The sequence below is a fragment of the Oryctolagus cuniculus genome, chromosome 9 (assembly GCF_051225735.1).
Source record: "Oryctolagus cuniculus isolate XC-2025 breed Fujian yellow rabbit chromosome 9, ASM5122573v1, whole genome shotgun sequence".
Classification (NCBI taxonomy): domain Eukaryota; kingdom Metazoa; phylum Chordata; class Mammalia; order Lagomorpha; family Leporidae; genus Oryctolagus; species Oryctolagus cuniculus.
Window position 1 is genome coordinate 137311551 of NC_142875.1, and position 26389 is coordinate 137337939.

General features: G+C 54.3%; 1 long non-coding RNA gene across 5 annotated transcripts in view; it reads left to right on the top strand.

The window, feature by feature from the left end:
- Window positions 1-26389, top strand: part of LOC138843915 (uncharacterized) — a 169461-nt gene extending 143072 nt beyond the window's left edge. For 3 of the 5 annotated variants that reach the window (XR_016213711.1, XR_016213712.1, XR_016213708.1), the window contains one exon: window positions 26109-26389. This is a non-coding gene — a long non-coding RNA (uncharacterized LOC138843915). Of the gene's footprint in view, window positions 1-1959; window positions 2384-2964; window positions 6215-26108 lie in introns of those variants that run through there. The other 2 variants (XR_016213710.1, XR_016213709.1) reach the window with 2 other exon arrangements.

The following is a 26389-nucleotide window of genomic DNA, read 5'->3' on the forward strand; positions in this document are numbered from 1 at the left end:
GGGCCATCTTCACCCTGGGGGTGTGCAGATGCAAGCTGGGGACCAGTGGGTTCCTGGCAGCTGTCCATCATAGGCTTGGCTTGGGGGAGGCGGGGAGTGTGGAGGGATGCGGGGTGTCAGGAGGTGCCCAGTTCTCTGCAGCATGGCGGTGCCATCCCCAGCACCCTGTGAATTTTCCTGTTTTCACTGCTTGGAGCAAGGGTTGCTTGGCTTTGCAATGGGCTGTGGTTCTTCCAGCTGTGGAATTGTGACTCGGCACCAGTGGGACGAGCTGCCATGAGATGGTAACACCACCCAGCAGCAGTCCTGTGGCACAGAAGCCCTAGGCAGGCCATGGCAGTGACCTTGGGGCTGGCTGCTTCCCAGGTGTGGAGCAGCCGTTCTTAATACCTTTCTCTGTCACTCTGGCGAGAGCTAGAGCAGCCTTCAGAAAGTTCACGGGAAGTATGTACTATGAAAAACGGTGCAGATTTCAAAATTGTTCTGCACCAAAATAAACATTTCTTGTAATTCCATCTTTGAGGAATGTTTTGAAGTCTCCTTGGATGTTGGAAGATAAATCTTTCACAGGGAGACGTTTTCCTTTCTGTGGGCTTTATTAACATCAGCAGCCTTTTAGATCTGCGTGTCGCGCACGCAAGTGCAGCAACATCCTCCACGCTTAGCGTGCTGTCGCCTAGCGAGTTGCTGAAATACTGTGTGAACCTGTTACAGTGTTGGAACTGCCTGCGGGTGGTACCTGGCGTCAGCAAGGTGAAATGGTGTCCCAGCGAAGGAAGCCGGGCCCGTGACAGCTGTAGGCGACCTTTACTTCTGCTACCACTGGGTGTCACCATTACAGCTTTGTTGTAGATACTCGTGAAGTAACAGTAGCAGTAATGCAAACCCTTTGTTATTCTTTGCTTTAAAAAATCTATGCTGTTGGTTCCCGTTTGTTATTTTCTAGATAAAATTTGTAATTATCAAATTCCAAAAAAATTATTAGGAAATTGAGTGGACCTCAAACTTATAAATTTTACTTATTGAAACCTGGAATAATTGGCTACTCCACAATATGTCTCCTCACTCAGCTGGTTGGGTGTATTTGCAATAATTTAGTGTATTTCACATCCTTCAGTGAGGTTTTGAAGTTTGCTTCAAAAAGCGCCCCCACATTCTGTCGTGCTGTCTCATCTGTGGCCTGGGGTGGTATTTTTCCGTGTTTCCTGAGTTCTGACGGCATCCACTGAAGCGCTTCATTTTCTGTAAATTCTGTCGTCATTTTCTGAGGGTTCTCTGGGGTCTCTGGGCAACCACTGACCATCGTTTGGTCCCTGTTGCATCCTGGGTAGCAACCGCTCAGCTGCAGTTCAGTTTGAGAGTTAGCGCCTGTGCGCTTGGCACAACGCCACTGGGCTGATGGGAGGCTGTCCCGGGATGCACATGCGTGCAGTTGGATGTGGAAACATGCTGATTGCAGGATGTTGCCCGCGTTCTGTTACGATGTGATACATAGTGAACAAACTTTTCCAAAATGTGAAAAATCCTGAATTCCGGAACACCCAACCCCAGTCCAGTAAGGAATGTAGAGTCTGTTTATGTCTTGTCCCTTGTCCTTCAGTGTTCCTTGTTGAGGAAGTGACAACTGGTGTTTTTTTCCTTTTCTTTCTTTCTTTCTTTTTTTTTTTTTTTTACTTTAATGAAAAGGTAATTATCTAGTGTCTTAGACTTTAGTATGATACTGGCTAAAACCTAGATGGACATGCTGTCATAAGAGAAGAATCTTGGTAAAATTAGTTTTTCTCTCTCTGTCTCCTCCTCTCTCTGTAACTCTTTGAAATGATACATCTTCAAAAGGGGGAGGGGCAGTGGCTTGGCATAGCAGGCAAATCCGCTGCCTGTAGTGCCAGCATCCCATGTGGGTGCTGGTTTGTGTCCCTGCTGCTCTACTTCTGATCCAGCTGCCTGCTAATGGCCTAGGAAAGCAGAGCAAGATGGCCCAAGTGGTTGGGTACCTGCCGTCCACGTGGGAGACCTTCATGGACTCCTGACTCCTGGCTTCCGCCTGGCCTAGCCCTGGCCGTTGCAGCCATCTGGAAAGCGAACCATTGTATGAAGAGCCCTCTCCCCCCAACCCTAACTCTGACTTTCAAGTAAACAAATGTCTTCAGCTTGTTTTTAAATAAACTTAGTTTGTCTTCAGACATCTGTCTGGGATGCGTGGAGGTGGCAGTGTGCCTTTCTGCTCTGAAGTGTGGTGGTCGTGTCCCTGGCCCGTTCTCTGCTCCCGGAGCTCAGCTGCGTGCCCTGGTGGGCAGAGTGTTGCTGGGCGGAAGTGAGGGTTCCGTAGCCATGTCAGCGTTTGCTTTGGCTCCCATGCCCGTTTCACTGTGAGAAGAATACCCCTTCCAGGGCCAGCCCTCGGGTCCCGAGAGGGGTCCCGAGAGGGTGGCGGCCTGTGGAGCAGGGCCTCTCGAAGTGAGGCCAGCTGCCGGCCACTCACACTGTCACACTGGAGTCTGTGACAGGCGGGGGTCTGGCATGGCTGAGGCAGATGTGCCACTGGCTCCCTGCATTTACAAAGTTGCGATATTAAGCTGTTTTGCATTCCTGAAACAAACAAGTTTTCCGATACGTTACAGGTTATCATTTTATCATAGAGCTGGATTCTGTCTGCTTGACTGGTGTTTCAGACCTTTGTGTCTGCATTCGTTGGTGCTCTGGATCTCCTGTCTCCCCAGTTAGGATGGTGGTTGTGCTGTCATCGTAAAACCTGTTGGGACAGTGCCCTGCCTCCAGCCGTCACAACCACAGTGACTCCCAGATGCTGACCCATGGAAAGTGCTTAGGAATCCCTGGAGTGCTGTAGAAAATCAGGAAAATGGGATGGCTTTGAAGCCTAATCTGCTTTAAAGAATATTCCTCAGTTCCGAGATTATGGACTTCTGTGTCCTCGGTGTTAAGCTGTACTTTCTTCTTTTGCAGAACTGTTGTGCTGATGAAATGGCAGTAAAAGAGAACGGCTGTACAGGAAAACCCAGAGCTTCCGTACTTAGAGAGTTGAGACTTCTTAAAGCCCACCTTTGAAAGGTCAGCCATGCCAGACCCCCGCCTGTCAGACTCCTCTTGCAACAGGGAGCAGTGAGCAGTGTGAGTGGCCGGCAGCTGGCCTCACTGCGAGAGGCCCTGCTCCTCAAGCCGCCACCCTCTCAGAACCTGAGGGCTGGACAGCTGAAACACCGAGTGATAAACACAGAACTGGTTGTCGTGGGTCGCAGCGGCCAGGGCTGTGCGCGGTGGGAAGGCTGTGTGGGTGTTTGGGGGCTACGGCGAGGGGGCCAAGGGAGACAGGAGAGCAGGCGATATGGGTGGGTGGGGGGTGTTTGTTTTTATTCCAAGTTCTTGTCATGCACAGAGCATTCTCAGTACTAACACAAGTGAGGTGCACAGTGTGATCAAGATGATTTTTTAAAAAGATTTATTTTTGTTTATTTGAAATACAGAGTTACAGAGAGAAATAGAGAGAGGTCTTCTATCCACTGGTTCACTCCCCACTGGGCACAGTGGCCGGAGCTGAGCTCTGGGTCTCCCACATGGGTGCAGGGGTCCAAGGACTTGGACCATCTTCTACTTCCCCAGGCCATGGCAGAGAGTTGGATTGGTAGAGGAGCAGCCGGGACTTGAACCGGTGCCCTTATGGGATGCCAGCGCTTCAGGCTGGGGCTTTAACCCCCTGCACCACAGCACTGGCCCCAGATAAAGATTATTTAAAAGGTGAGTGTGACATGCCCTACACATAGGAATACTCATCACGAGTGGGTACTGAGCCACAAGACTGCCCACGGGAAAAGGGGCAGGGGAAGGGAGACAGCCCTTGGCAGTGCCTCCAGCCGTGGTCTGTGGTGAAACAGGTAGAGCCCCTCCCCGCTGTCTACCTCCTTTGTGAGTTTGGGGCGGTACCTCTCCAGGCGTGAAGCCACCTGGGAATACATGGCACCTGCACAAGTCCTGGATGAAGCCGATGCATCCTGGGAGAGGGGCCGTTTTGATGGGCAGATAGGAGGATGGAATTACACATGGGACAGGGGGTAGGGGTGACTTGCCGGCACCACCAACTCATAGACTTACCTAGCCCCCTTCCTGACTACCTAGCCCCCTTCCGGAACTGAACCCAGCTGAAAAGTTGGGCTCCTTGGGTGAATCGCGGGCTCACTAGAGGGCGCTCCGTGGACTGAGCGCCGCAGCTGCGTCCACCGCCGCCGCCCAGTCAGTTCTGCTGCACACCTGGTCCCAGTGAAAGCCGCATGGCCAGGAACGAATTGTCTCCCCCTACGCAGAGCTTTTGAAGAAACTATAAAATCGAGCTAACAAGCGCTGGCGATCAGTGCGTGAGAGCCAAAGGAGAGTGTTGGAATTCTCAAACTCATTCATAGGCCAGCAAGGGTATTTTTGTTTGAGACCACGGAGTACCACTGCCTTCCAGCAGAGGGAGGCAGAGGGCTGAGTGACTGGACTCCACGAGAAAATCACATCTAAATACAGTCGTAGTCTCTGCATGTTCACCGCACCAGCTCCTGTGTCATTGTTTGCCTCCGTGATTGGGCAGCTTTGTCAGTGTGGCTGTGTGAGTCATGCTCAGAGCTCAGAGTGCGTGGCTGTGCGGGCATGAGCGCCTGCAAACCACCTGTTCCAGGTCTCCATGTGTGACTACACCTGAAAAACATGTAGTGCCGAAGGTGGGTGCTAGGGAAACCTTGATTGGCAGATAAGCCACTCTTCACTGCCCTTACCTCTCTGACACTTAGGACACCTGGCACTTTGTAATGCAATTCCACGCAGAAGGACGTCGTAGAAGGGCTGAGTGGGAGAGGCCACGGCTCTAGTGCAGGCTGCTGTTCTTGGTGGGCGGGCCTGGGCCTGCCGTCCCTGGACCATCGCAGGAGCCTGCTCCCGTGGGGCTGGGCAGTCGTCTGCAGAGGGCTGAATTCTTGGGCTGTGAAGATCAAGTGGAAGCAGGTCCTGTGAGTGAGCTGTGACACAGGAAGCAGGAGGAGGTATGAAAACCCAGGTGAGCTGGAGGCCGCTGCCTCCGAGTGGCTGAGCAAGGGGCAGGAAGCGGCCCTTGGGCCTTCTCTGCGTGGGCCAGTTCTGGCTTAGCTGGAGATGGACACGCAGGCTGGCCACCCCGGCACCAGCGCCTGCCTTCCTTGAAATTCAGAGTCTGCAGCCAGGTGTGTTGGGGCCTCCAACAGAGTATTTCAACTGAAATGCTGGTTGAAAGCCAGATGGAGCATTTTACTACTGATTTTGGTGAGTTTGTCGACACCAAAGAAAGTTTGCTACAAAGTTCCAAAGGGACTTTTACCTAGAGACCCCATTGAGATGCAGGGTGAGGTGGTCTTCCTTCAGCCGCTGAGTACGGTGCTGGGGGGCATCTCTGAGCCCAGCCACACAGGTTTGCTGCCTGCCTGCTGCTGGGGGAGTGAAGACCCACAGGGACATCGCTGCGTATCTAAGACATCAGTGCGCCGGCAGCTTGGCAAGTGGGAGCCCGGAGGGCTGCCTGGGCCCAGGTGTCTGTCTGCCGTGACTCCTGGTGCTGACTGGTGCAGGAGCAGGGTTGTTACTGATGGGTGATCACCTGCTGGAGAGGTCGGGAACTGCGCGTGTGGTGTTGGGCATCTGTGAGCCGCTGGGCGTCCTGTGTCAGCAGCTGAGGCCAAATCCTGAGAATTAACGCTGCGCCTTAACCCCACCCGCACAGCCTGGGGAGGAAGGCTTAGGACGGGTGTCCTAGGGAAGCAGTTGTGTTCAGGGTCGGTGAGGGCGCGTTAAAACCAAGAAATGCTGAGGCTGCTCTTGGCAAAGCTGCTGGGCTCACACTTAGAACTTGGAGGTGCAAGGCAGAGGTGTTTCCTGGAGGCCCTCCTGTGTTGGCTGCAGGGGATGAAGAAGCTGACATGCCTGATGGGGCCTGGAAGGGGCACACGGCACCCAGTTGACTCGGGAATAGAGCAAAATGAGAGCAGGAAGATGCAGGCATACCAGTGATTGTCAGAACTGGAACCCGCAGTCAGCCCACAAGGACTGCGGGTTCCTGTGAAGGGAGAGGAGCAGCACTCCTGGTGCCTGCCACCTTCCAGACGGACGGTTCTCTGTGCCCGATAGACACCTGCTCTGTCAGCTCCATGTGCACCAAACCCCTAGACAGAGCTGCAGCTGACTGAGAGCATGTGCACACTGCTCCTGTGTAGACACTGCTCCTGTGTGCACCTGCTCCTGTGTACACACTGTGCCTGTGTAGACACTGTTCCTGTGTACACACTGCCCTGTGTACACACTGTGCCTGTGTAGACACTGCTCCTGTGTGCACACTGCCCTGTGTACACACTGTGCCTGTGTAGACACTGCTCCTGTGTGCACACTGCTCTGTGTACACACTGCCCTGTGTGCACACTGCCCTGTATAGACACTGTGCCTGTATAGACACTGCCCTGTGTGCACACTGCCCTGTGTAGACACTGCTCCTGTGTGCACACTGCCCTGTGTACACACTGTGCCTGTGTAGGCACTGCTCCTGTGTGTACACTGCCCTGTGTGCACACTGCTCCTGTGTAGACACTGTGCCTGTGTGCACCTGCTGCTGTGTACACACTGTGCCTGTGTAGACACTGCTCCTGTGTAGACACTGTGCCTGTGTGCACCTGCTCCTGTGTGCACACTGCCCTGTGTACACACTGCTCCTGTGTGCACACTGCTCTGTGTACACACTGCCCTGTGTACACACTGTGCCTGTGTAGACACTGCTCCTGTGTGCAACTGCTCCTGTATAGACACTGCCTGTGTGTACACTGCTCCTGTGTAGACACTGCCCTTTGTGCACACTGCCCTGTGTGCACACTCCTGTGTAGACACTGCCCCGTGTATACACTGCTCCTGTATATACACTGCCCTGTGTGCACACTACTCCTGTGTAGACACTACTCCTGTGTGGACGCTGCCCTGTGTGCACACTGCTCCTGTGTAGACACTGCCCTTTGTGCACACTGCCTGTGTGCGCACTGCTCCTGTGTGGACACTGCCCTGTGTGTACACTGCTCCTGTATAGACACTGCCTGTGTGCACACTGCTCCTGTCTAGACACTGCTCCTGTGTACACACTCCTCCTGTGTAGACACTGCTCCTGTGTGCACACTGTACCTGTGTAGACACTGCTCCTGTGTAGACACTTCTGTGCTTGCCAACTCCCTCTTTTCATACCATTCAGAATCTTTGTGGTGTAAATTTGATATCACTAATCCAAGAAGATATTTATTTTGAAACACCCATTATTTTATATACCACTAAAAAAGCTGCCAATTTAGCTGTGCAGTAACACTCTTCATCATTCAGATTTTAAACTGATGCCCACTAAATGAATTGTGAGCCTTGTGACACAGAGAACCTTATGTACTGACACACGTCGGTAGGGACGCACAAGCAAGACACATTGCACAGGACACTTGCAGAATGCTGCCCGAGCAGGGTCCAGCTCCTCCAGGGCTGATGGTGCTTCCCACACAGTGCCATTGTGCATCAGGAGTATCCGCAGTGTCGCATCACTTTTCTTAAAGAAACAGTGCTTGTTAAATAAATACACTGCTTGATTACCTCAAAGAACATCCATCAAGCCACTCCATGGCCAAGAAAGGGAATCCCTGCAATACCCAAAAGGCCATGCACTCCTCCCAGGCACTGCTATTAGCCTGTTCTCACAGATTTGTCTGCCAGTACTGCATCATTACAGATGAGTATGTCAGTACGCTGTCATTGCAGATCAGTCTGTGAGCAGCACATCCGTATAAATGGTATTTCAGTAGCATGTTATTACAGGTCAGTGTTTCAGTAATGTTTATCATTACATGTCAGTAGTATATCAGTATAGATCAATACGACAATGGCATATTATAGATGATATCAACAGTATATCTAAATATGTCAACAGTATATCATTAGGGATTGATGTCAGTAGTATATTGTCAACTTATAAGTCAATAGTATATCATTACTATTGAATCTAAATATCACTGGTGTATCATTATAGATCATTATGTCATTTGCTTATCATTCTATCTGAACACTTCAATAATGTCTCCTTAGACGTCAATATGTCAATCATGTATCATTATAGATTGATGTCACTAATTTGTGACATAGATCAGGATATCACTAGCATACCATTATAAGCATTATAGATCTGTATATGAGTAGCCTATCACTATAGATCACTGTGTCATTAGCGTATCATTAGAAACCAGTATGTCTGGCAGATTGCCTGATAGTGGTACTCACGTAAGTGCATTCCTTTAGTACACGTTCCTTTGTTTCTGACTTTTTGTGCCTAACCTTAGGTTGTGAGAGGTGTCCTTGTAGTTGGCACAGTGTGTCCATTCTCACTGCTATGTAAGATTTCATTGTATAACTGTACACCATTGTGTTTGTCCATTCTCTAGTTGATGAACAATTGAGTTGTTTCCATTTTTTTCCACTACAAATAATGCTGTGATGAATGGTCTTGTGTACATGTCTTTGTGAATTCACGTATGTGTATAAATTCAGGAGAGGAAATCTTGTGTATGTTCCTTTTTTTGTTTGTTTGTTTTTGTTTTTTTTTTTTTTTTGAGTTGTATTTATTTGAAAGGCAGAGTTACAGAGAGGCAGAGGCAGAGGGAGAGCGGGAGAGAGAGGTATTCCATCTGCTGGTTCACTTCTAAAATGGTCACAGCAGGTGTAGCTGTGCCAATCTGAAGCCAGGAGCCAGGAGCTTCTTCCACGTCTCCCATGTGGATACAGGGGCCCAAGCACTTGGGCCATCTTCCACATCTTTCCCAGGCCATAGCAGAGAGCTGGATCAGAAGTGGAGCAGCCAGGACTCAAACTAGCACCCAAGTGGGTTGCTGGCACTAGAGACAGCAGTGTTACCCGCTACGCCACAGCACTGGCCCCAGTCTTGTGTATTTGCAACTTTAGTAAATAATGTCAACAGTTTTCCAAAGTAGTTTTATCAATTGACATTCAAATTAGTAGCTTATGATAATTTCTTGATCTTCCGGAAGATTGTCAACTTGATAAAGCAATCACAATTCCTTCCTCAACTATATTTTATCAAATGTCAGTGTACTGTGAAAATAATCTCTGTTCTTACTGTTTGACTTTTCAGATTTAAATAGACTTGTAAATACCTGTTTGAAGAATCATAAAGTCATGAAATACAAGAATACTGGTCGTATCTGTTTTTTATTAATGACATGTTCAGTTTGAGTTGATGAGTAATGTTCTTAAATAGCACAATTCAAAAACCATGAGTCAGCGTGGACTGGTGTGTACATGCACACACACACACACACACACACACACACACACCAGGAGTGGTGCAGAAGAAACAGACTGAAGTTAGAAAGGGTGAAAAAGATAAAAGGTGTGATGTCCTGCTTTCTCCCCCTTTTTGGGGGGACTCTTTTTGAGCCTGACTTTTTTCTTCACATTGTAACTTCCGTGTCTCTTAGGTCTTGTATGTTTTCTCGCTTTGCATCTCTGTGGTGACTTATTTTTAGTGTTTTGGGTCTATGTCCGGGTCACAGGTCACCCTGGGCTTTCCTCCAAGCCATGTCAATGACGTGCTTACAAACTGGTCTGTCCCCTTTGCCGGGGCAAGCGCGAGCCTCCTGTGCGTGTGAATGGGACGCTCTCAGCCACTGCGCTCTGGGAGGCTCCTGCTGGGTGGCCACTGCCCCACACGCGTGGCCTGACCTGTGTGCAGGGGTCTGAGGAGAAGATCGCCAGTGTGCATGGACATTCCCGCCAAACCGTGGGGCCTTTCGGGAGAGCGACAGGGAGGGGCGCTGACAGCGCAGTTTTCTCATTCTCCAAGTGGCTCTCGTTGTTCTGAGGTTCGTGCAGTGCATACTTGTGGAAGATCCTGCCGCTGATCCGAGACGCTGGCGTCACACTGCTTCATTAAACACGGTGGCTGTGCTGTGCTTCCCACAAGCAAGGTGTGTTCCCCTACTCTTAGTTCTGTGCATTTCTTTCCCATCAGTGTTCAACAACAAGTGGCCTGGGAATGCTGATAGTTCCTAACTTTTTATCCTGCCTCACTGTAAAACAGCAGACAGTGCATCAGTGAGCTCAGTCTCCAGGACCAAACTCCAATCCGTTCAGCCTGGGGCAGAGCCTTTTCTAAACCTTGTGCTGGGTTTTAAAAAATTGATAGAGGCAGTCTGCTGGTTTTTTTTTTTTTTTTTGACAGGCAGAGTTAGAGAGACAGAGAGAACGGTCTTCCTTCCGTTGGTTCACCCCCTAAATGGCTGCTACGGCCAGCGCTCTGCGCCGATCCAAAGCCAGGAGCCGGGTGCTTCCTCCTGGTCTCCCACGCTGGTGCAGGGCCCAAGCACTTGGGCCACCCTCCAGGCAGTCTGCTTTTAAGCATTTGTTTTGTTTGATGTTGTTTTGTATCATAGATGTGAGGTCTTAGAGGTGTAGAGCATATATATATATACACATATATGTATATGCATATATATATATATGTTGAATCAAGCAATGTTAAAATTTATTGGTGGAACTAAATATTTTCATCTTCCTGTTATAAAAATGTGGATGTCATGAGACAGAGAAAGGCCAAGGATCGCAGGGGGCTGAGGAGACGTGAGAGCTCGAAGCAGAGGTCACCTCAGCACATCTGGGACCAGGAAGATGCTATCAAGGGCACTATTAGGAAAACTGGTGAAAACAAGATAAGAGCTAAAGTCTAGGAGGCAGTGTGGTGAAATGCTTTCCTCTCTGTTGTTGTTAGATAATAGATGCCAGACCAGGGGCAGCTGGAGGGTAGAGAGTAGATGTAAACATGTGTGACGAAAGCCAGACTGAGTGCTGGGTGCCAGGCTGAAGCCGGGAGCCTGGAGCGGTCTCCGGGTCTCCCGTGTGTGTCAGGGGCCCGCACACTCGGGACGACTTCTACTTTCCCAAGTGTGTGAGCAGGGAGCTGGATCTCTAAATCACAGTGCTGCCCCCGTCAAATATTTAAATAAACTTCCACAAGCCTTCCCAGAACCCGAAGAGAGAGCACTAACCAGTTTGTGGTAAGAGGCTAGAGTTTCCATATCAAAACCTGACAAAGATACCCAGGAAAGAGAACTATAACCCATATAGATGTGGAAATCCTCAAGAAAACACCAGCAAAACAAATTCAACAATATGTGAGAATTATTCATGTTCACCAGGCGAAATTGATCCCAGGGTTGGTTTACCATGTGAGAATCAATCCATGTTGTATGCCTTATTGAAATACGGAACAAGTAAACAACCTCAGTAGATGCAGAAAATGAATTCTATGAAATTTGATACTCATGATACTAAAAGAATACCAGGAAACTGAGAATGGAAAGGAATTTTCTTAAAATGATGAAGAAACGGAGAAATTGGAACCATAACAGCACTGATGGGATAGCAAAATGATGCAGGTATTTGTGAAATAGCCAGGTGTCCTTAGAGTGTCCAGTACAACTCAATTACCATAATCCCTGCTATTCCAGTCCGTTTACAGTGCCAAGAGAATGGAAAACACATGACCACACAGTGTCCACAGCAGCATTGTTCATAATAGCCCCAAAGTGGTTCACGTACAAGGGTGGTGTGGTTCACACAAGGCTGATGCAGTTCATGTACAAGGCTGGTGTGGTTCATACATAGGCTGGTGTGGTTCATACACAGGCTGGTGTGGTTCATACATAGGCTGGTGTGGTTCATGTACAAGGCTGGTGTGGTTCATGTACAGGCTGGTGTGGCTCACATACATGACTGGTTTTGTTCACGTACATGGCTGGTGTGGTTCACGTACATGTGGTTCACGTACAAGGGTGGTGTGGTTCATGTACAAGGCTGGTGTTCATGTACAAGGCTAACGTGATTCATGTACAGGCTGGTGTGGCTCACATACATGACTGGTTCACATACATAGCTGGTGTACATGTGGTTCATGTACAAGGCTGGTGTACATGTGGTTCATATACAAGGCTGGCATGGTTCACCTAGAAGGCTGATGTAATTCATGTACATGACTGGTGTTCATGTACAAGGCTGGTGTGATTACCGTATGGGGAATTCTCCCCTCCCCCACAGAAGGCTGGCTGGGCCCTTCGGTTGTTGGGGCCGAGCCTTCAGGGCACTTGTGTTTTCCGCTGGCTGTTCGCAGAGGAAGGCTGGTGCCCGGTGTGGGGAGCAGGGCGGCTGTGCACGTGGCGTGAAGACACCACGTGGGTGCAGCGAGGCAGGCTGTGGCCCTGTGAGCGTCGGGGTTCTGAGAGCTCAGCCCAGCTGTGTGACCGCACGCTGAGAGGATGCTTCTGGTGGGCAAATACCATTTGCCAGGAACAGCAGCCCTTAGCGAGGCACTCTGTGTTCTCTCGGTTGCCAGGAGAGAGGCTGGCAGAGAGGGCTGATCTGTGCCCTGTGCTGGGTTTGCTTCCCTTCTCTGGCATCAGGAAGCCGAGGAAAATGACCACGCTGTGTAGAAAGAGCTGGCTGTCCCTGTGTGTCAGTGCCTTCCGCGTACTGGCACTTGCTGTGCTTCTGTGTTCTCGCTCCTGTGGTGCGGCCTTGTAGACACTGTTCAGAAGCCACTCCACTGTCACAGAGAGAAAGGGGAGCTTGCAACACCTGCCGTCTCCAGCAGCCAGCGGCTTTCCCTTCTGCCTGCAGCCTCTCTACCCGCAGACAAGGCAGCTGCTAACTCACACGGACCAGTGGTTGTTTCTGGACACGATATTGTCAGAAGCAGTTTGGGCTAATATTTGTCCTCACAGGAAAAGAGTTGAGCCCAGGTTATTTTTAAGAGGGACCTGGTCACCTGTTTTTACAGAAGGGGTCACAGCTCTGCTGTGACGTAGGCACTGGGACTGTAGCGCACAGTACCCGGTGGGTGGTTCTCAGGAAGGCTGGTGGGGGAGGCGTGGCTGTGGTCAGCTGCACCGCACTCCGCCCAGTGACCCTGACTCACAGCACTGACCGGGGATTCCCAGTGTCAGTGTGTTACTGTAGTAGACATGGAAGCAGACAACCATCCTCACAAGGTGGGGGAAGTGGCACCAATCTTGTGTATTTTACCTTTTTTCTTATGTTGGATTTTCAGGATACTTGTTGTGTCTTTTAAAAGTTCTGTATTTGAAAGGCAGAGCAACAGAGAGAAAGAGAGAGGGAGGGAGAGGGAGAGGAAGAGAGAGACAGAGACTTTCCACCTGCTGGTTCACTCTAAAGCCTCACAATGCTGAAGCCAGGAGTAAGGAACCCCATCGAGGTCTCCCCGAAGCGGGCAGGGCCCAGGAAACTGGACCATCCTCTTCTGTTATCCCAGTGCATTAGCAGGGAGCTGGGTGGGAAGTGGGACAGTTGGGACTGGCACTGGTGTGCTGACTTGGGATGTGGCACCGCGGGCTGTGGCTTAACCCATGACACCACACACTGGGTTCTCAGGATCATTCCGACCTTCTGCCAAGGAAGGGGTTGGGATCATTTTCACTGCAGTGATGCTGAGCTAAGACGTGGAAAAGCCATTGTGCAGGAAAGGGCAAATGGAAAGTTTATTAATAACCAGTCTGAGTGGCTGCTTGGACGAGAGCTCAGAAGACAACACAGATGAATAACACCCTGAGACATGTGAACGCTCCAGCGGCAACTTGAGAAGCCATAAATGGTACAGCTGCCACTCCGGGGCGCCTGTGCGTCTGTACAGAACGGGCACGACCAAGGCTCCCGGGGCCTGTGGGCAGATTGTCAGAATGACCACCAGAGCTCCGGGGCGCCTGTGCGTCTGTACAGAACAGACACCACCACGGCTCCCGGGGCCTGTGGGCAGATTGTTCTTCCTTGTTCATCTACACCTTTACAGTGTGATGTTGCAAAGCCTCTCTTCAGGAGATGAGCTGTACCGCCCTTCAAATAAGGGGCAGTCACAATACCTTGGCCACTTAAGAGACTAAGGCTTTGGGGCTTGCTTCTTGCTGAATACCTTAGAACCCCACGACAGCCCCAGGTGGACATCCCAAGCTAGCCCACGGAAAGGTAGAACGGGGAGCGCTGGCCAGTGGCCTGCCAGCCTCCAGACTCGGGTGAAGTTGTCCAAGATCACGTACTCAACCTCAAGTGCGTCAGCTTTTCGTAGACACAGCCAGCCAGGAAAGATCAGATAACCTTGGCCAGGCCCAGGGCAGCTGTCCAGCTGATTCATCCAACCGTGAGCCAAGTCAAGGGGATTAAAATGTTCCTACATTGAGTGCTTATCTGTGGCTGGGTAGTCACCCCCAGAACTAACAGATGAAAACATCAGACATTGGCACCTGCCTTCTCTAGGTAGGGACCCAGGCACAGGAAGTGTGGGAGGCTTTGTCTCAAGGCTCACATCACAAGGCTGAATGCCGTGGGCATCTCAGAACTTGACCGAGAGGCTCACTCCAGTGGCCTCTGGTAGACCTCAGGTTCTCTGGGCTGTCAGCCGGAGGTGTCACTGCTGGGTACGGGGGCCTCTCCCCAGAGCTACTTCCAGGATGGCAGCTGGCTGTCTCCAGTGTGAGACCCGAGCAGGAGGAGATGGGAGAACCCCCAGGGCCGGGGAGACTTTCAAGGCCTGCGCTTGGAAGTGACATCTCATTACTGCTACCAAGTGCATGTGTCAGCAGTGAGTCACCAAGTCCAGGGTGTTGCACTGGGGGCTGCTCGCCTCTTGTACGCTCAGAACAGACTGGGCTTCTTGTAGCCATGGAAACACCACATCCATTCTACACTCGCTTACGAGGTCACTACAGCTTGCCTTTTTTTGCAAGCCCAACCAATCATGACCAGCCCCTCACTTGTGCAAATCAGGAATGCATTTACTGTAGATGCACACCCTCTGAGTGCCAACCATTGACCTGGTCTCAGCCGCGTCGCCACCCAGACGCGGTGATGCCGGCCCACTCGTGGTGCATGTCCAGTCCTGACCCCACCCGCTCTGCCGAGTCAGCCACGACCCTGGCTTTCTCTCCACTTCTTGGAGATGCTCACAATCCAGGAGATGCTGTGTTGGGCCACGGAGTCTGAGCAGTAAGGTTCCAGCCGCCATGGCTGTGGATCGCAGATCCATCACAAGTCTTGTGGGTGGAGCCCTGACTCACTGGCGTGGGGACGGGAACCTGGAGACCGCAGACTTCTGGGAGCTGCCGGTGTCGTGAGTTGAGGTTGGCTTGCACTCGTCACACTGCACTTTGCCGTCCTGTTAACGTCCGGAATCTTCGGCGGCTTGGGTGAGCCTCGAGGAGTCTGTCGGGCATTCTGGGTGCTCAGCCTGCTTGACCGTCTTGTTGCCCTGGGAATGGCACGCACCTCCACGTGGCGGGTCTGGAGGAGACTCGGGGCACAGGCCCTGGTTTGCTTCTGTGAGTTGTGACGGCTGTGGGTCTGTGCTGTGCCTGGGGCCCTTTCCTGTGCTTGCTGTCCTGCCCAGAGCTCCAGTGTGGTCATTCTGGTGTCCTGTGCCCGTCCTCCTGACGAGCAGCATTTCTGACACTCAGGTTTGCTGCTTGCTGGCCCATTCCCAAGCAGCCGCAGAGGCAAGCAGGCCGGGTCTTCCATCCAGGTGTGCAGGATTCCAAGTGCGGCCTCACAGATGTGGGCAGTCAGCCCACCGGAGACCACCGCCCCACTAGAGGCTGGACCCAGAGAGAAGGAGGGAAGCAGAAAGCAAGGTGTTTATTGGTTCCTTGGTCAAGAGTGGTGTCCAGCCAGTGGACACAGGCACTGCCCTCAGAAGTCCAGCTCCTGGACCCCTGCCACCTCTGTCCCTTCCTGTGGCTCCTTGTTGGTTGAGAAGTTGGGAGGTGCAGCTTAAACATGACACAGCGCCCAGGGCGGGTGCGGGGCAGCGGGGACCGTGTTGTGGGCAGATTCAGGGGGAGGCTACATTGTAGTGCCAGCAGGGCCTGCGCAACTCCAGGAGCTGAGATGAGAGAGCATTTTGTGGTGAGATGCAAACAGCCGTGCTGGCCGGCTTGGGGGCTTACTGTGGCCCTCTTCTACCTGCTGCCGAGGCCTAGTATCGTGACCACACAAAGGCCAAGCTAAGTCTTCTAGGAAAACGCGCCATGGTCTCTTCTTGGGCGGCAGAGGGAGCTGTCAAAGTTGTTTCCAAGTGGCTGTGATCTGGTCTGAGCTGCTGAGGGGAGGGGACGGGGGCCAAGGCTGTTAGGAGCCGTAGGGTTTGGGCTGAGTCCTGGGGTCTCACAGCCATGCCCCTGTTTCTCCATCTACAAGCCGAGCTGTAAGACCCCAAGGTGTTTGAAGAACGCACGGTAGGAAGCCAGGTCCTTAACTGCTCAGTGTCCTGTGAGGCAGAAGTGAAGCCGTCTCAGTCTGGGCCATTGAGGGGTGAACCCACCCATGGGCCGTGGTGGTCAGTGTTGAGGCTGTTGGTTTCTTCTAGCACAGTAGCGCATCCAGCTGACCGAGGACCCCGGGCCATGCATGGGCTGCCAGGACAGGGGTGCTGGGAGGCCAGGCCGTCGGCTGTGGGCACTCTGGTGAGGTAAACTTGCTCCGTGCCCTCGGATCCGCACAGGGAAAGGCCACACTGCCTTCTGTGTCAGTGCTAAACTGTGCTGCCCTCAGGGTGTGCGCTCTGGAGTCTTTCTGCTTCCTATCCTCTCCATCTGTGAGTGTGCAGTGCTGCTGTGAGCGCCCAGGGCTCCCCAGAGAGATCAGAACCTGCTGGCCAGGGCACAGGCCCTAGCAGGAGGGCTTTGGTTACAGCAGCTGGTCGGAGACCCTTCATTCCTGGTGTCAGGGGCTGCGCTGAGTCACCTTGCCCAGGAGATGGGGCCCTGGGGACTGGGGGTGTGAACACCCACCGGCGGGTCCTGGGCAGTGGCTTTGTCTGCACGCCTGAGTCAGCGAGCACTTGATTCAGAGTGCTCAGAGCCAGGCCCAGAAGTGCGTGTCTGCCCTCTAAGGCGTCCACCCTCACGCCGATGCCGTAAGGGGTGCAGAGGCAGGTGCTCGGGGCACACAGGCAGCCTCGCTGTGGGCCTGGGCCCAGGGCTCTGAGAGGCCGGGTCAAAAACCCCGCCCCACCCTTGGCCCTGAATCACACATCGCCCAATAAGTCTTGTACTAATGCTGGTTGTGAAGTTGTGGAGTGCAGCCTGCCAGAGCCACAGTGTGTGTGCATGTGTGTGTATACAGACACAGATGTGGACACATACAGGTACACGTGTACACATGCAGAAGCACATATGGACACGTGCTCACAGACTCACACTTGCATGCTCACACACGGTCCCCTCCTAGTGTCTTCTCTTTGCTGAAGAATGAGGTCTGGGTTCTAGCATTAGATGCCCGTATGTTTTTCCTCCAAACCACAGGGACCCAGTGTTTCTCGTACCAGGTTTTCAGAGGTCAGGGGTGTTAATTCCAGCTGCCTGTCTCTTGCGAAGAGCTCCGAAGGTCCATTTTTTGTGGAACAGGCTGTGTCTCCTGCATCCAGAACGCTCGCATGGAGAAGTGTCTGGATTTGGATATTTTGGGTCTGGGGGTATTTGCATATGATCCGTATCCACCTTGCACATCATTATATGCAGTATTTTAAATAGTTTTGTGCATGAAACAAAGCTTCATGGTATGGGATTTTTTTTTTTAAATTTTTATTTTTTTTGACAGAGTTAGACAGTGAGAGAAAGAGACAGAGAGAAGAGGGAAAGGTCTTCCTTCCATTGGTTCACCCCCCAAGTGGCCACTACGGCCGGCGCTGCGCTGATCTGAAGCCAGGAGCCAGGTGCTTCCTCCTGGTCTCCCATGCAGGTGCAGGGCCCAAGACTTGGGCCATCCTCCACTGCCCTCCCTGGCCACAGCAGAGAGCTGGACGGGAAGAGGAGCAACCAGGACAGAATCCGGGGTGCCGGCGCGCAGGCAGAGGATTAGCCAAGTGAGCCGCGGCACCGGCCGGTATGGGGTTTTCCACCTGTAGCGTCATGCTGGTGCCCAGAACATCTCCGACTTTGAGTTTTAGTGATGCTGTAAATGCCAACCCAGTCTCCTCTCCTCTCCTCGCCTTTTGATTCGCTCAACTCAGAGGCGCCCTTGAGGCCAGAGAAGCCAACATTCGCTGCGTTCCCACCACTGTGGGCACCGAGCAGTGGACATTCACGCCCCAGTCCAACGCGGTGGTCCCCGTTGCCAGAGACCAGGCCCGCCTGGCCAGTGACGGGCACGAGGGTACCTCCCCCAGAGCACTTGTGCCCTCCAGACACTGGCCCACCCTTGAGCTGCGTGCTGTTGGTGGGAGCCTGCAGCAGGCCCTCTGATGGCAGGAGTCGTGTCCCTGCTGTGCCCAGCCTCGTCCTCTGCACCTCAGTCAGTGAGTAGTTAGTTTGTGTGATTGGGTGAGGCTGAGCGAGGACCAGGGAGGCAGCCTCCAAGGAGGAGACAGGCCCTCGTCTGCAGCTCCAGCACCTCTGCCGGGTTCCCTCCACTGCTGGGCCTCGTGGGAAGGAGGAGGTGCACTGAACATGCAGGTGCGTGCCTTAGCCAGCAGGAGAGGCAGCTCCTGCGCTCAGACGTGACAAGGGCCCCAAATACGTGGTGTCAGCACCATGCAGCCTGCACACCTCGTGACGCCCGGGCGTGTGGGACCTGCTAGGGAACACAGAAACCTCTGAGCCGTCTGTGGCAGACCCCGGAGAACACTGACGCAGCTCGGCTGGAGTGTGGCTCGGCTGCACGTTTATCCTGTGCCACGTTGTTGCCAAGCGTGTCGCCAGCCTGTGCCTGCTGGGTGCTGTCTGCAGGGCCACAGGATGGGGGATCCAGGGACTGTCCCCCATGGCTGGACCCCAAGGTATCGAAGGGGAGCGGAGGGGATGGAGGAAGATGTCTTCCCTCTGCACTGCCTGTGCTCTCGGAGATGTGCATTGGGTGACGCCGTCTCCAGGGCGACACTGGGAGGAAGGGAAGGAGCTGGGGAGGGCTCCGGGCAGGGGTGTGAACCCCTCAGAAGGACCACGTGGGCGGCGATGGACCAGCAGAGGGGCCGCTGCAGCAGTTCTCTGAGTGGCGCAGACACGGCGGTGCTGGAGGAAAGCTGAGACTCACGGACCCGGGCAGTATCGGGGGCTGTCCTGTCTGCAGGCGAGGGGGCTGGGTGGACAGCGCTGACACCCGGGCAGTATGGGGTGGGGCTGGGTGGACAGCGCTGACACCCGGGCAGTATGGGGTGGGGCTGGGTGGACAGCGCTGACACCCGGGCAGTATGGGGGGGCTGGGTGGACAGCGCTGACACCCGGGCAGTACGGGGGGGGAGCTGGGTGGACAGCGCTGACACCCGGGCAGTACAGGGGAGCTGTCCTGTCTGCAGGCGAGGGGGCTGGGTGGACAGCGCTGACACCCAGGCAGTACAGGGGAGCTGTCCTGTCTGCAGGCAAGGGGGCTGGGTGGACAGCACTGACACCCGGGCAGTATGGGGGGGGGCTGTCCTGTCTGCAGATGAAGGGGGCTGGGTGGACAGTGCTGACACCCGGGCAGTATGGGGGGCTGTCCTGTCTGCAGGCGAGGGGGCTGGGTGGACAGTGCTGACACCCGGGCAGTATTGGGGGGGGGCCTGGGTAGACAGTGCTGACACCCGGGCAGTATGGGGGGGGCTGTCCTGTCTGCAGATGAAGGGGGCTGGGTGGACAGCGCTGACACCCGGGCAGTACGGGGGGCTGTCCTGTCTGCAGGCGAGGGGGCTGGGTGGACAGTGCTGACACCCGGGCAGTATTGGGGGGGGGCCTGGGTAGACAGTGCTGACACCCGGGCAGTACGGGGGGGGGGGTTGGGTGGACAGTGCTGACACCCGGGCAGTATGGGGGGGGCTGGGTGGACAGCGCTGACACCGGCTGCAGTACAGGCTCTGGCAGCAGCTGGGGGGCGGGGGTCCTGTGTCCAGGGCCCTGAGGTCTGTGTGCATCCCTGCTGACAGCCCAGGCTCTTGCTCATTCTGGCCTTGCCCCGCCCTTGTCTCATCCCACAGCCGGGAGGGCTGCAAGCTGACGTGGAGCCTGGGACAGCACCTGCCACTTGCTGCCGTCTCCGCCTCAGCTGCTGCACGTCCCTGGGTCCTCCCCCTGCGCTACCGCGTTCCCCTTGCCACCAGAGCCCTTCACTGACGTCTGCACCTTCTAGGACCACACTGTCCACTGTTTCCCTAGGAAACGCCGCGTGCGCCCCTGGCAGTCTGTAAACGCAGGATGTGCAGGCCCGCTGCGTGCCGGCCGCCCACAGCCTCCAGCCACGAAGTGTCTGTGGATGGTTTGCTGGCATTTTGCGTCTGTCCGTGAGAGAGATGGATTTGCGGCCGACAAAACGGGGATGTTCTTGGCAGTCTTGGGTGTGAGAGCGGGGAGTGTTCGTTGCTCCTCGTCTCTTCATGAGAGTTTGTATGAGCGGGTGGAGGAGTGCACAGGCGAGAATCCACGGGCGGGGGCTGTGTGTGTCGGGGTGGAGTGATGAGAACTCAGTTTTTATGTAAGATTCTCACGTAGGTTAGAAAAGGGGGTTCCTGTAGTGTCTAGACACTTGAAGGGAGACGTTGACTTACATGCTAACGATAAACAAAGCTGTTACAACCCAGCATCGGGGAACTGAGCGTGGGTGACCGGGTGTGAGCCGAGGCTGCCACAGAGGGTGCGATTCGCGGCTTCCGCCTGCCGCGTCTGTGCCAAGGGTGACTCGGTTTTCTTCATTCTTGAGACGGCGATTTCCGACGGTGACCGTGACCTCACGTAGCAGAATGTCCGGCTCCTGTGTCGAGGGGCCACGTGCTTACTACAGCAGCCTGTGCTCCCAGAAGCTGTGACCGGGCACGGCGCCGGGAGGTGTCCCCTGGGGAAATCCGCGTCGTTGCCGAACTCCCCGGAGCTGACACTGTAGTTGAGAACAGTCGCTCAGCCTGGGCGAGGCCCAGCTTGGGGTCCTGTTCCACGTTGGAGGTCTGGCATCCGGCCTCACCTTAAACATGTCACCTATGGGGACTCCTGGGCTGCTCTGACCACAGGAGCAGGAGCCCAGCACATGTGGTTCGTCAGATCATCAGAAAGAACGTGCATGTGCAGACGTCTGTGGGGAGCTGGGGCGTGGGCAGAGTTCGTGGCGCCCCCTCCCCATTCTGCGGCCCTCCTCGGCCTCCGTCGTTCACCCGTGCTTTGACCAGGGCCCTTCCTCTCCGGGAGGGGTGCAGGCTTCGCAGAGCACCTGCCCAACCCAGGCGAGCGTGAGGCTGTGCGTTCCAGGAGCGGCTCCGAGGATGGCGGCGCCATGACGGTGGGCTGCCGTGGACCAAGGGCTTGTGGTCTTCACCACACGTTTGCTCGGAACCTTCCCTCTGGGCTGCACGCTGCTCGGCTGGCAGAACCCGGGGACCAGCGCGTGACCTCCTGGGCCTCACAGCGTGCAATGCCTGTGAGGTCGGGGCTGTGGAGCCTTTCAGTAGCGGCTCTGTGCCTTCCAAGGGGTCTCGCACAGGGCTGGGGTGTGGAGGGGAGCTAGAGCGAGGTGCTGGGGACTCTGCAGGAGGGCTGGGCACTGCTTTCCTGCCTTGTGGCTGGCACCAGGTGGGGGGGGTAAAGGAACAGTCCTCTGGAAGCTGAGACGCAGGGGCCAGCGCCCTGTCCGTGCACCGGGCAGGGTGGAGGGGTTGGGGCGGCCCAACACCCTGGGGTCAGGAGGAGAGAAGGATGGTCGCTTGCGTCCCTGAGCTGGCCAGCCCGGCGGGGCCTGTGCCTGGAAGTCACCAGCAGGTGGAGCCTCAGCGCCGCATCTCCTGCCCTGGACCCTGAGGGCAGGTGTCTGTCTGAGTAGGTTAACGATACGTTTCCAAAACGTTCAAAAGAATTGTAAGCTTAATTGGTAAATTCAGTCTCATAAATATGTGTATAAGATACTCATATATCCTGAATGTAGGCTGAAAGACACGATCTGGGGAACTCTCTGAGCTCCAGGGCTAGCATTGGCCTGGAGGTCAGGGCTCCCACATCCCACACTGCAGGGCCTGGGTTTAAGTCCTGGCTCAGCGTCCTGCAAAATGTGCACCTGTGAGGTGACGCCAGGTCATCGGGTCCCTGCCACTCACAGGGAGACCTGGGTGGAGTTCCCTGCTCCCAGCCTTGGCCTGGCTGTTGCAGACATCTGGATCGTGAACCAGCAGATGCTTCTGGGTCTTCTGTCCTCCTCTTGAATGAATGCATACATACACACATAAACCCTGGAAGAAGAATATTCTTGATTTACCCCCATTTTCTCTGAGCTTAACGGTGTTTGAATACCTGTGGAGAGATTTTTTATGAGCAAAGCCAACAGAACAGGCCATTTGAAAAGTACCAGTAAGTGGCCGGCTCTGTGGCGTAGCAGGTTAAGCATCTGCCTGTGGCGCTGGTGTCCCACATGGGCGCTGACTGCTCCATTTCTGATCCAGCTCCCTGCTGTGGCCTGGGAAAGCAGTAGAAGATGCCCAAGTGCTTGGGCCCCTCACCCACATAGGAGACCCAAAGAAGCTCCTGGCTCCTGGCTCCTGATCAGCCCAGCTCCAGCCATGGCAGCAATTTGGGGAATGAACCAGTGGGTGGAAGACCTCTCCGTCTGTCTCTACTTCTCTCTGTAACTCTTTCCAATAAATAAATCTAAAAAAAAAAAAATACCACTGGGAGGCCATAGCCCCCTAGGCCAGTCACCCCCTCAGGCAGCCATGCCCTTGACCGGGCATCAGGTATCTCAGGGGAGCTCTGTGTTTGCAGGATGCACCTGTGGTTTGTGTCCTCTCCCTGCTTAAGATACTCTGTCCATCATCTGCAGTGGATGCACATTCGCTGTTTCAAGTTGGTGGCCTTTAAACATAGGGCTATCAGTGGATGGGTTTGTGGACTGGTCTTTTGGCAAGTTGGGGGCATCTCGCTGCTGGGCCCGTTGCTACACGTGGGCTCCCTCTTGGGGTGCACCGCCACTCACTGGAGGGAGATGCTGCCGACAAGTGGCCGAAGCAGGAGGCTCAGTTCACCTCCCCGGCGGCAGCTCCGAGTTCAGCTGCCAGCGATGCTCTCAGTGACGTATGCCTTGCCCATCCTCGTCCCCGCCTCCTCGTCAGCCCTTCTCTCTGGCCCGTGAGTACTGGGAACATATGCGGACAGAATTCGCATCACTTTCGCCTAATGAGCATTCTCTTTCACGTGCGTTGGTGACTTGGATATTCTCTGTGAGTTGCCAGCTGCATCTTTGATCCATTTGAAAATTGGGGCTGTGTGCCTAGCTTCTGTGGTCTTGGGAAGACTGGTCCTCAGTTACCCTGTCCCGACGCAGCCGTGGCCTGGTGTGATGTGAACCTCAGTTATCCTGTCCTGACGCAGCCGTGGCCACGTGTGATGTCACCTCAGTTATCCTGTCCTGACGCAGCCGTGGCCAGGTGTGATGTCCACCTCAGTTATCCTGTCCTGACACCCTGTGGCCTGGTGTGATACCACCTCAGTTATCCTGTCCTGACGCAGCCGTGGCCAGGTGTGATGTCCACCTCAGTTATCCTGTCCTGACGCAGCCGTGGCCATGTGTGATGTCACCTCAGTTATCCTGTCCTGACGCAGCCGTGGCCAGGTGTGATGTCCACCTCAGTTATCCTGTCCTGACGCAGCCGTGGCCAGGTGTGATGTCCACCTCAGTTATCCTGTCCTGACGCAGCCGCGGCCACGTGTGATGTCCACCTCAGTTATCCTGTCCTGACGCAGCCGTGGCCACGTGTGATGTCCACCTCAGTTATCCTGTCTTTACACCCCGTGGCCTGGTGTGATGTCCAGGTTAGGAAGCTTCACTGAGCAAGCAGTAAGTACTCTATCCCGTCTCTATCACGTCGCGGGGGCGTGGTGTTGTCGCTTACTAAGATGTCTGGAAGAATTCTCTGATGAAGCCGTCTGAGCCTGGGATTGACCTGGTTGTTTTCAGGTGACAGATGCAGTGTGCCCCACAAGCATCAGTGTGTAGGCATGCAGGATCATGTTGGTGATCCTTCCTAGTGTGCGTGTGAAAGCTACACGGTGACTGTTCAGTCTGTCTCCAGGCCACCGCTGTCGCTCTCCCATTGCTGTCTTAGAGCGTCCACTGGGACTTGTGGGCACTTCTCTGGCTGCGGTTCTGTTCCTGTCGTTGTCCTCTGCGACACACTTTCCCCACTTGCTCTCCGCGCAGCCAGCCGTCCCTCCTGGCAGCCGTGTCTGTCTGTCTGCATGGCAGTTTGCCGTAAGGACAGCGTTGGCAGCCCCCTGTTCCCCGTGGGATTGCCCCGTTCCGTGAGCCTGTTAAAACCGTTTTCTGGTCTTACTCGCACACCTTCTGCGCTCTAAATGTAGTCTCCAAATAGTCGCAGATGCAGCTCTCCACTCTGGTAGGTTCTGAACTCTGTTCCGGCACACCGGGTGTGTCCTTGGTGCCGGCTGGGTCGTCATCTCGGCCGCGGCTGTGCAGGGTTCTGTGAAAGGCGAGGTTGTGTGTCATGGAGCTGAGCTGCCCATTTCCACGTGATGAGAGTCAGCACCCAGGGATGTTGCTGGAGCCTCCGTCACGCCCTGCACTCGTGTTTCTCCCGGTTCTCCAGATCGTGGCTGCCTGTGCGTGCCTGTGTGTTTCTGTGTGCACATATTCATGTCCACTTAGCGGAAAGGTGGTGTGACAGAGGGAGACACGAACACATCTTCCATCCTCTGCTTCACTCCCCAGGTGCCTGCAAACTCTGGGCTGGGCCAGGCGAGAGCCTGCAACTTCCGGTCTCCCAAGTGGGTGCAGGGACCCAAGCACTGGGCTGTCCCCCACTGCCTTTCCAGGTGCCTTAGCAGGGAGCTGGCATTGCAAATGGGGACATAGCCCAGGGTGCACAACATATGAATCTCGAGCATAAGGCAGTAAGTGACCGCAGAGGAGAGTCTCAGCGGACCCCCTTACCGTTAGCGGTGCCTCTTGTCCTCAGTACTCTGTTGTGGCGGAGGCAAGAGGCGCGGAGTCACCACACAGACCCCGGGAGTCGGGTGAAAGCAGGCCTGAAGCGAGCAGCCCGCAGACTCTTTTATTTCAGTTACTACAACTGCTTATATAGCCAACACAGCCAGTCTGGTCAAGGGGTGGTCTATGCCCTAACGAATCACAGCCTATTGCCAGGCAGTTTCTGAAGCCATCCAATCACAGCCTGTTGCCAGGCAGTTTCCAAAGCCATCCAATCACAGCCTGTTGCCAGTCAGGCTCTGTTGTCATGTGGTTTCCGAAGCCATCCAATCACAGCCTGTTGCCAGGCAGTTTCTGTTGTCAGTGGCCATCTTGGCATGACCTTCTCATTGCACCACAGTACTCGGCTCTGATACCAGTGTGTTCTGTGGAGTTTGTACGTGGGGCTCAGTCCTCTTGTTCTCACCCTCCCTTTGTCTTCTGCTAAAGCCGTGCTTCTCATCAACGCGTGCTTCTGCAGGTGTTGAAAACCGAGTCCTGTGGTTCTTGTTTTGACCCAGAGAGTTGGTTCTGTTTGTATTCACTCTAACAGCAGTACCCTTAGGTTTACCCAGGACATCTTCAGATTTACGTTCGATTGGACCCGCACATTCTGCTTCTCCACTGTCAATCTTCCTCTTTTTTAAAAAATAAAGATTTTATTTATTTGAGAGGTAGAGTTAGTGAGAAGGAGAGAGGTCTTCCATCTGCTGGTTCACTCTAAATGGCTGCAACTGCCGGTGCTGAGCCGATCAGGAGCCAGGAGCTTCTTCCCGGTCTCCAATGCGGGTGCAGGGGCCCAAGGACTTGGGCCATCTTCCACTGCTTTCCCAGGCCACAGCAGAGAGCTGGATCAGAAGTGGAGCAGCCGGATCTCGAACCGGCGTGCATGTGGGTTGCGGGCACTGCAGGCGGAGGATTAACCTGGCACCCACCCCAGCCTCTCTTGCTTTGGTAAGGTGGTGTTGTCTACTCCCCTCTGGGCCGCTATCAGCCCGAGTCACTGCTGCCACTCTGGGAAAAGCTGCCCGACGGGTTAGTTATATTCACCCTCGCTTTCTGGTCTTTGTCCTGTGTCCCAGCTCTGCAGAGTGCTAACCCCCAAGGCCGTGCAGCACTCCCTCAGAGTTCCTCCTGCACGTCCACACCCCCACGTGTCCACCTGTGTCCATGGTGAGTCCGCGCGGGTCCGTCCGTGTCCGCCTGGTCTGGCTGCAGACCGGTCGGCCCCAGCACCACTCCAGCTTCCCGAGCCACCTGGCTTCCAGCACCTTAATCAGCACGCGTCCGCTGCATCGGGTGGGTTTGCTCTGCGTCTGCCTTCGACACCCAAGGTTTTAAGGTCCGTGTTTTTGCTCAGCCT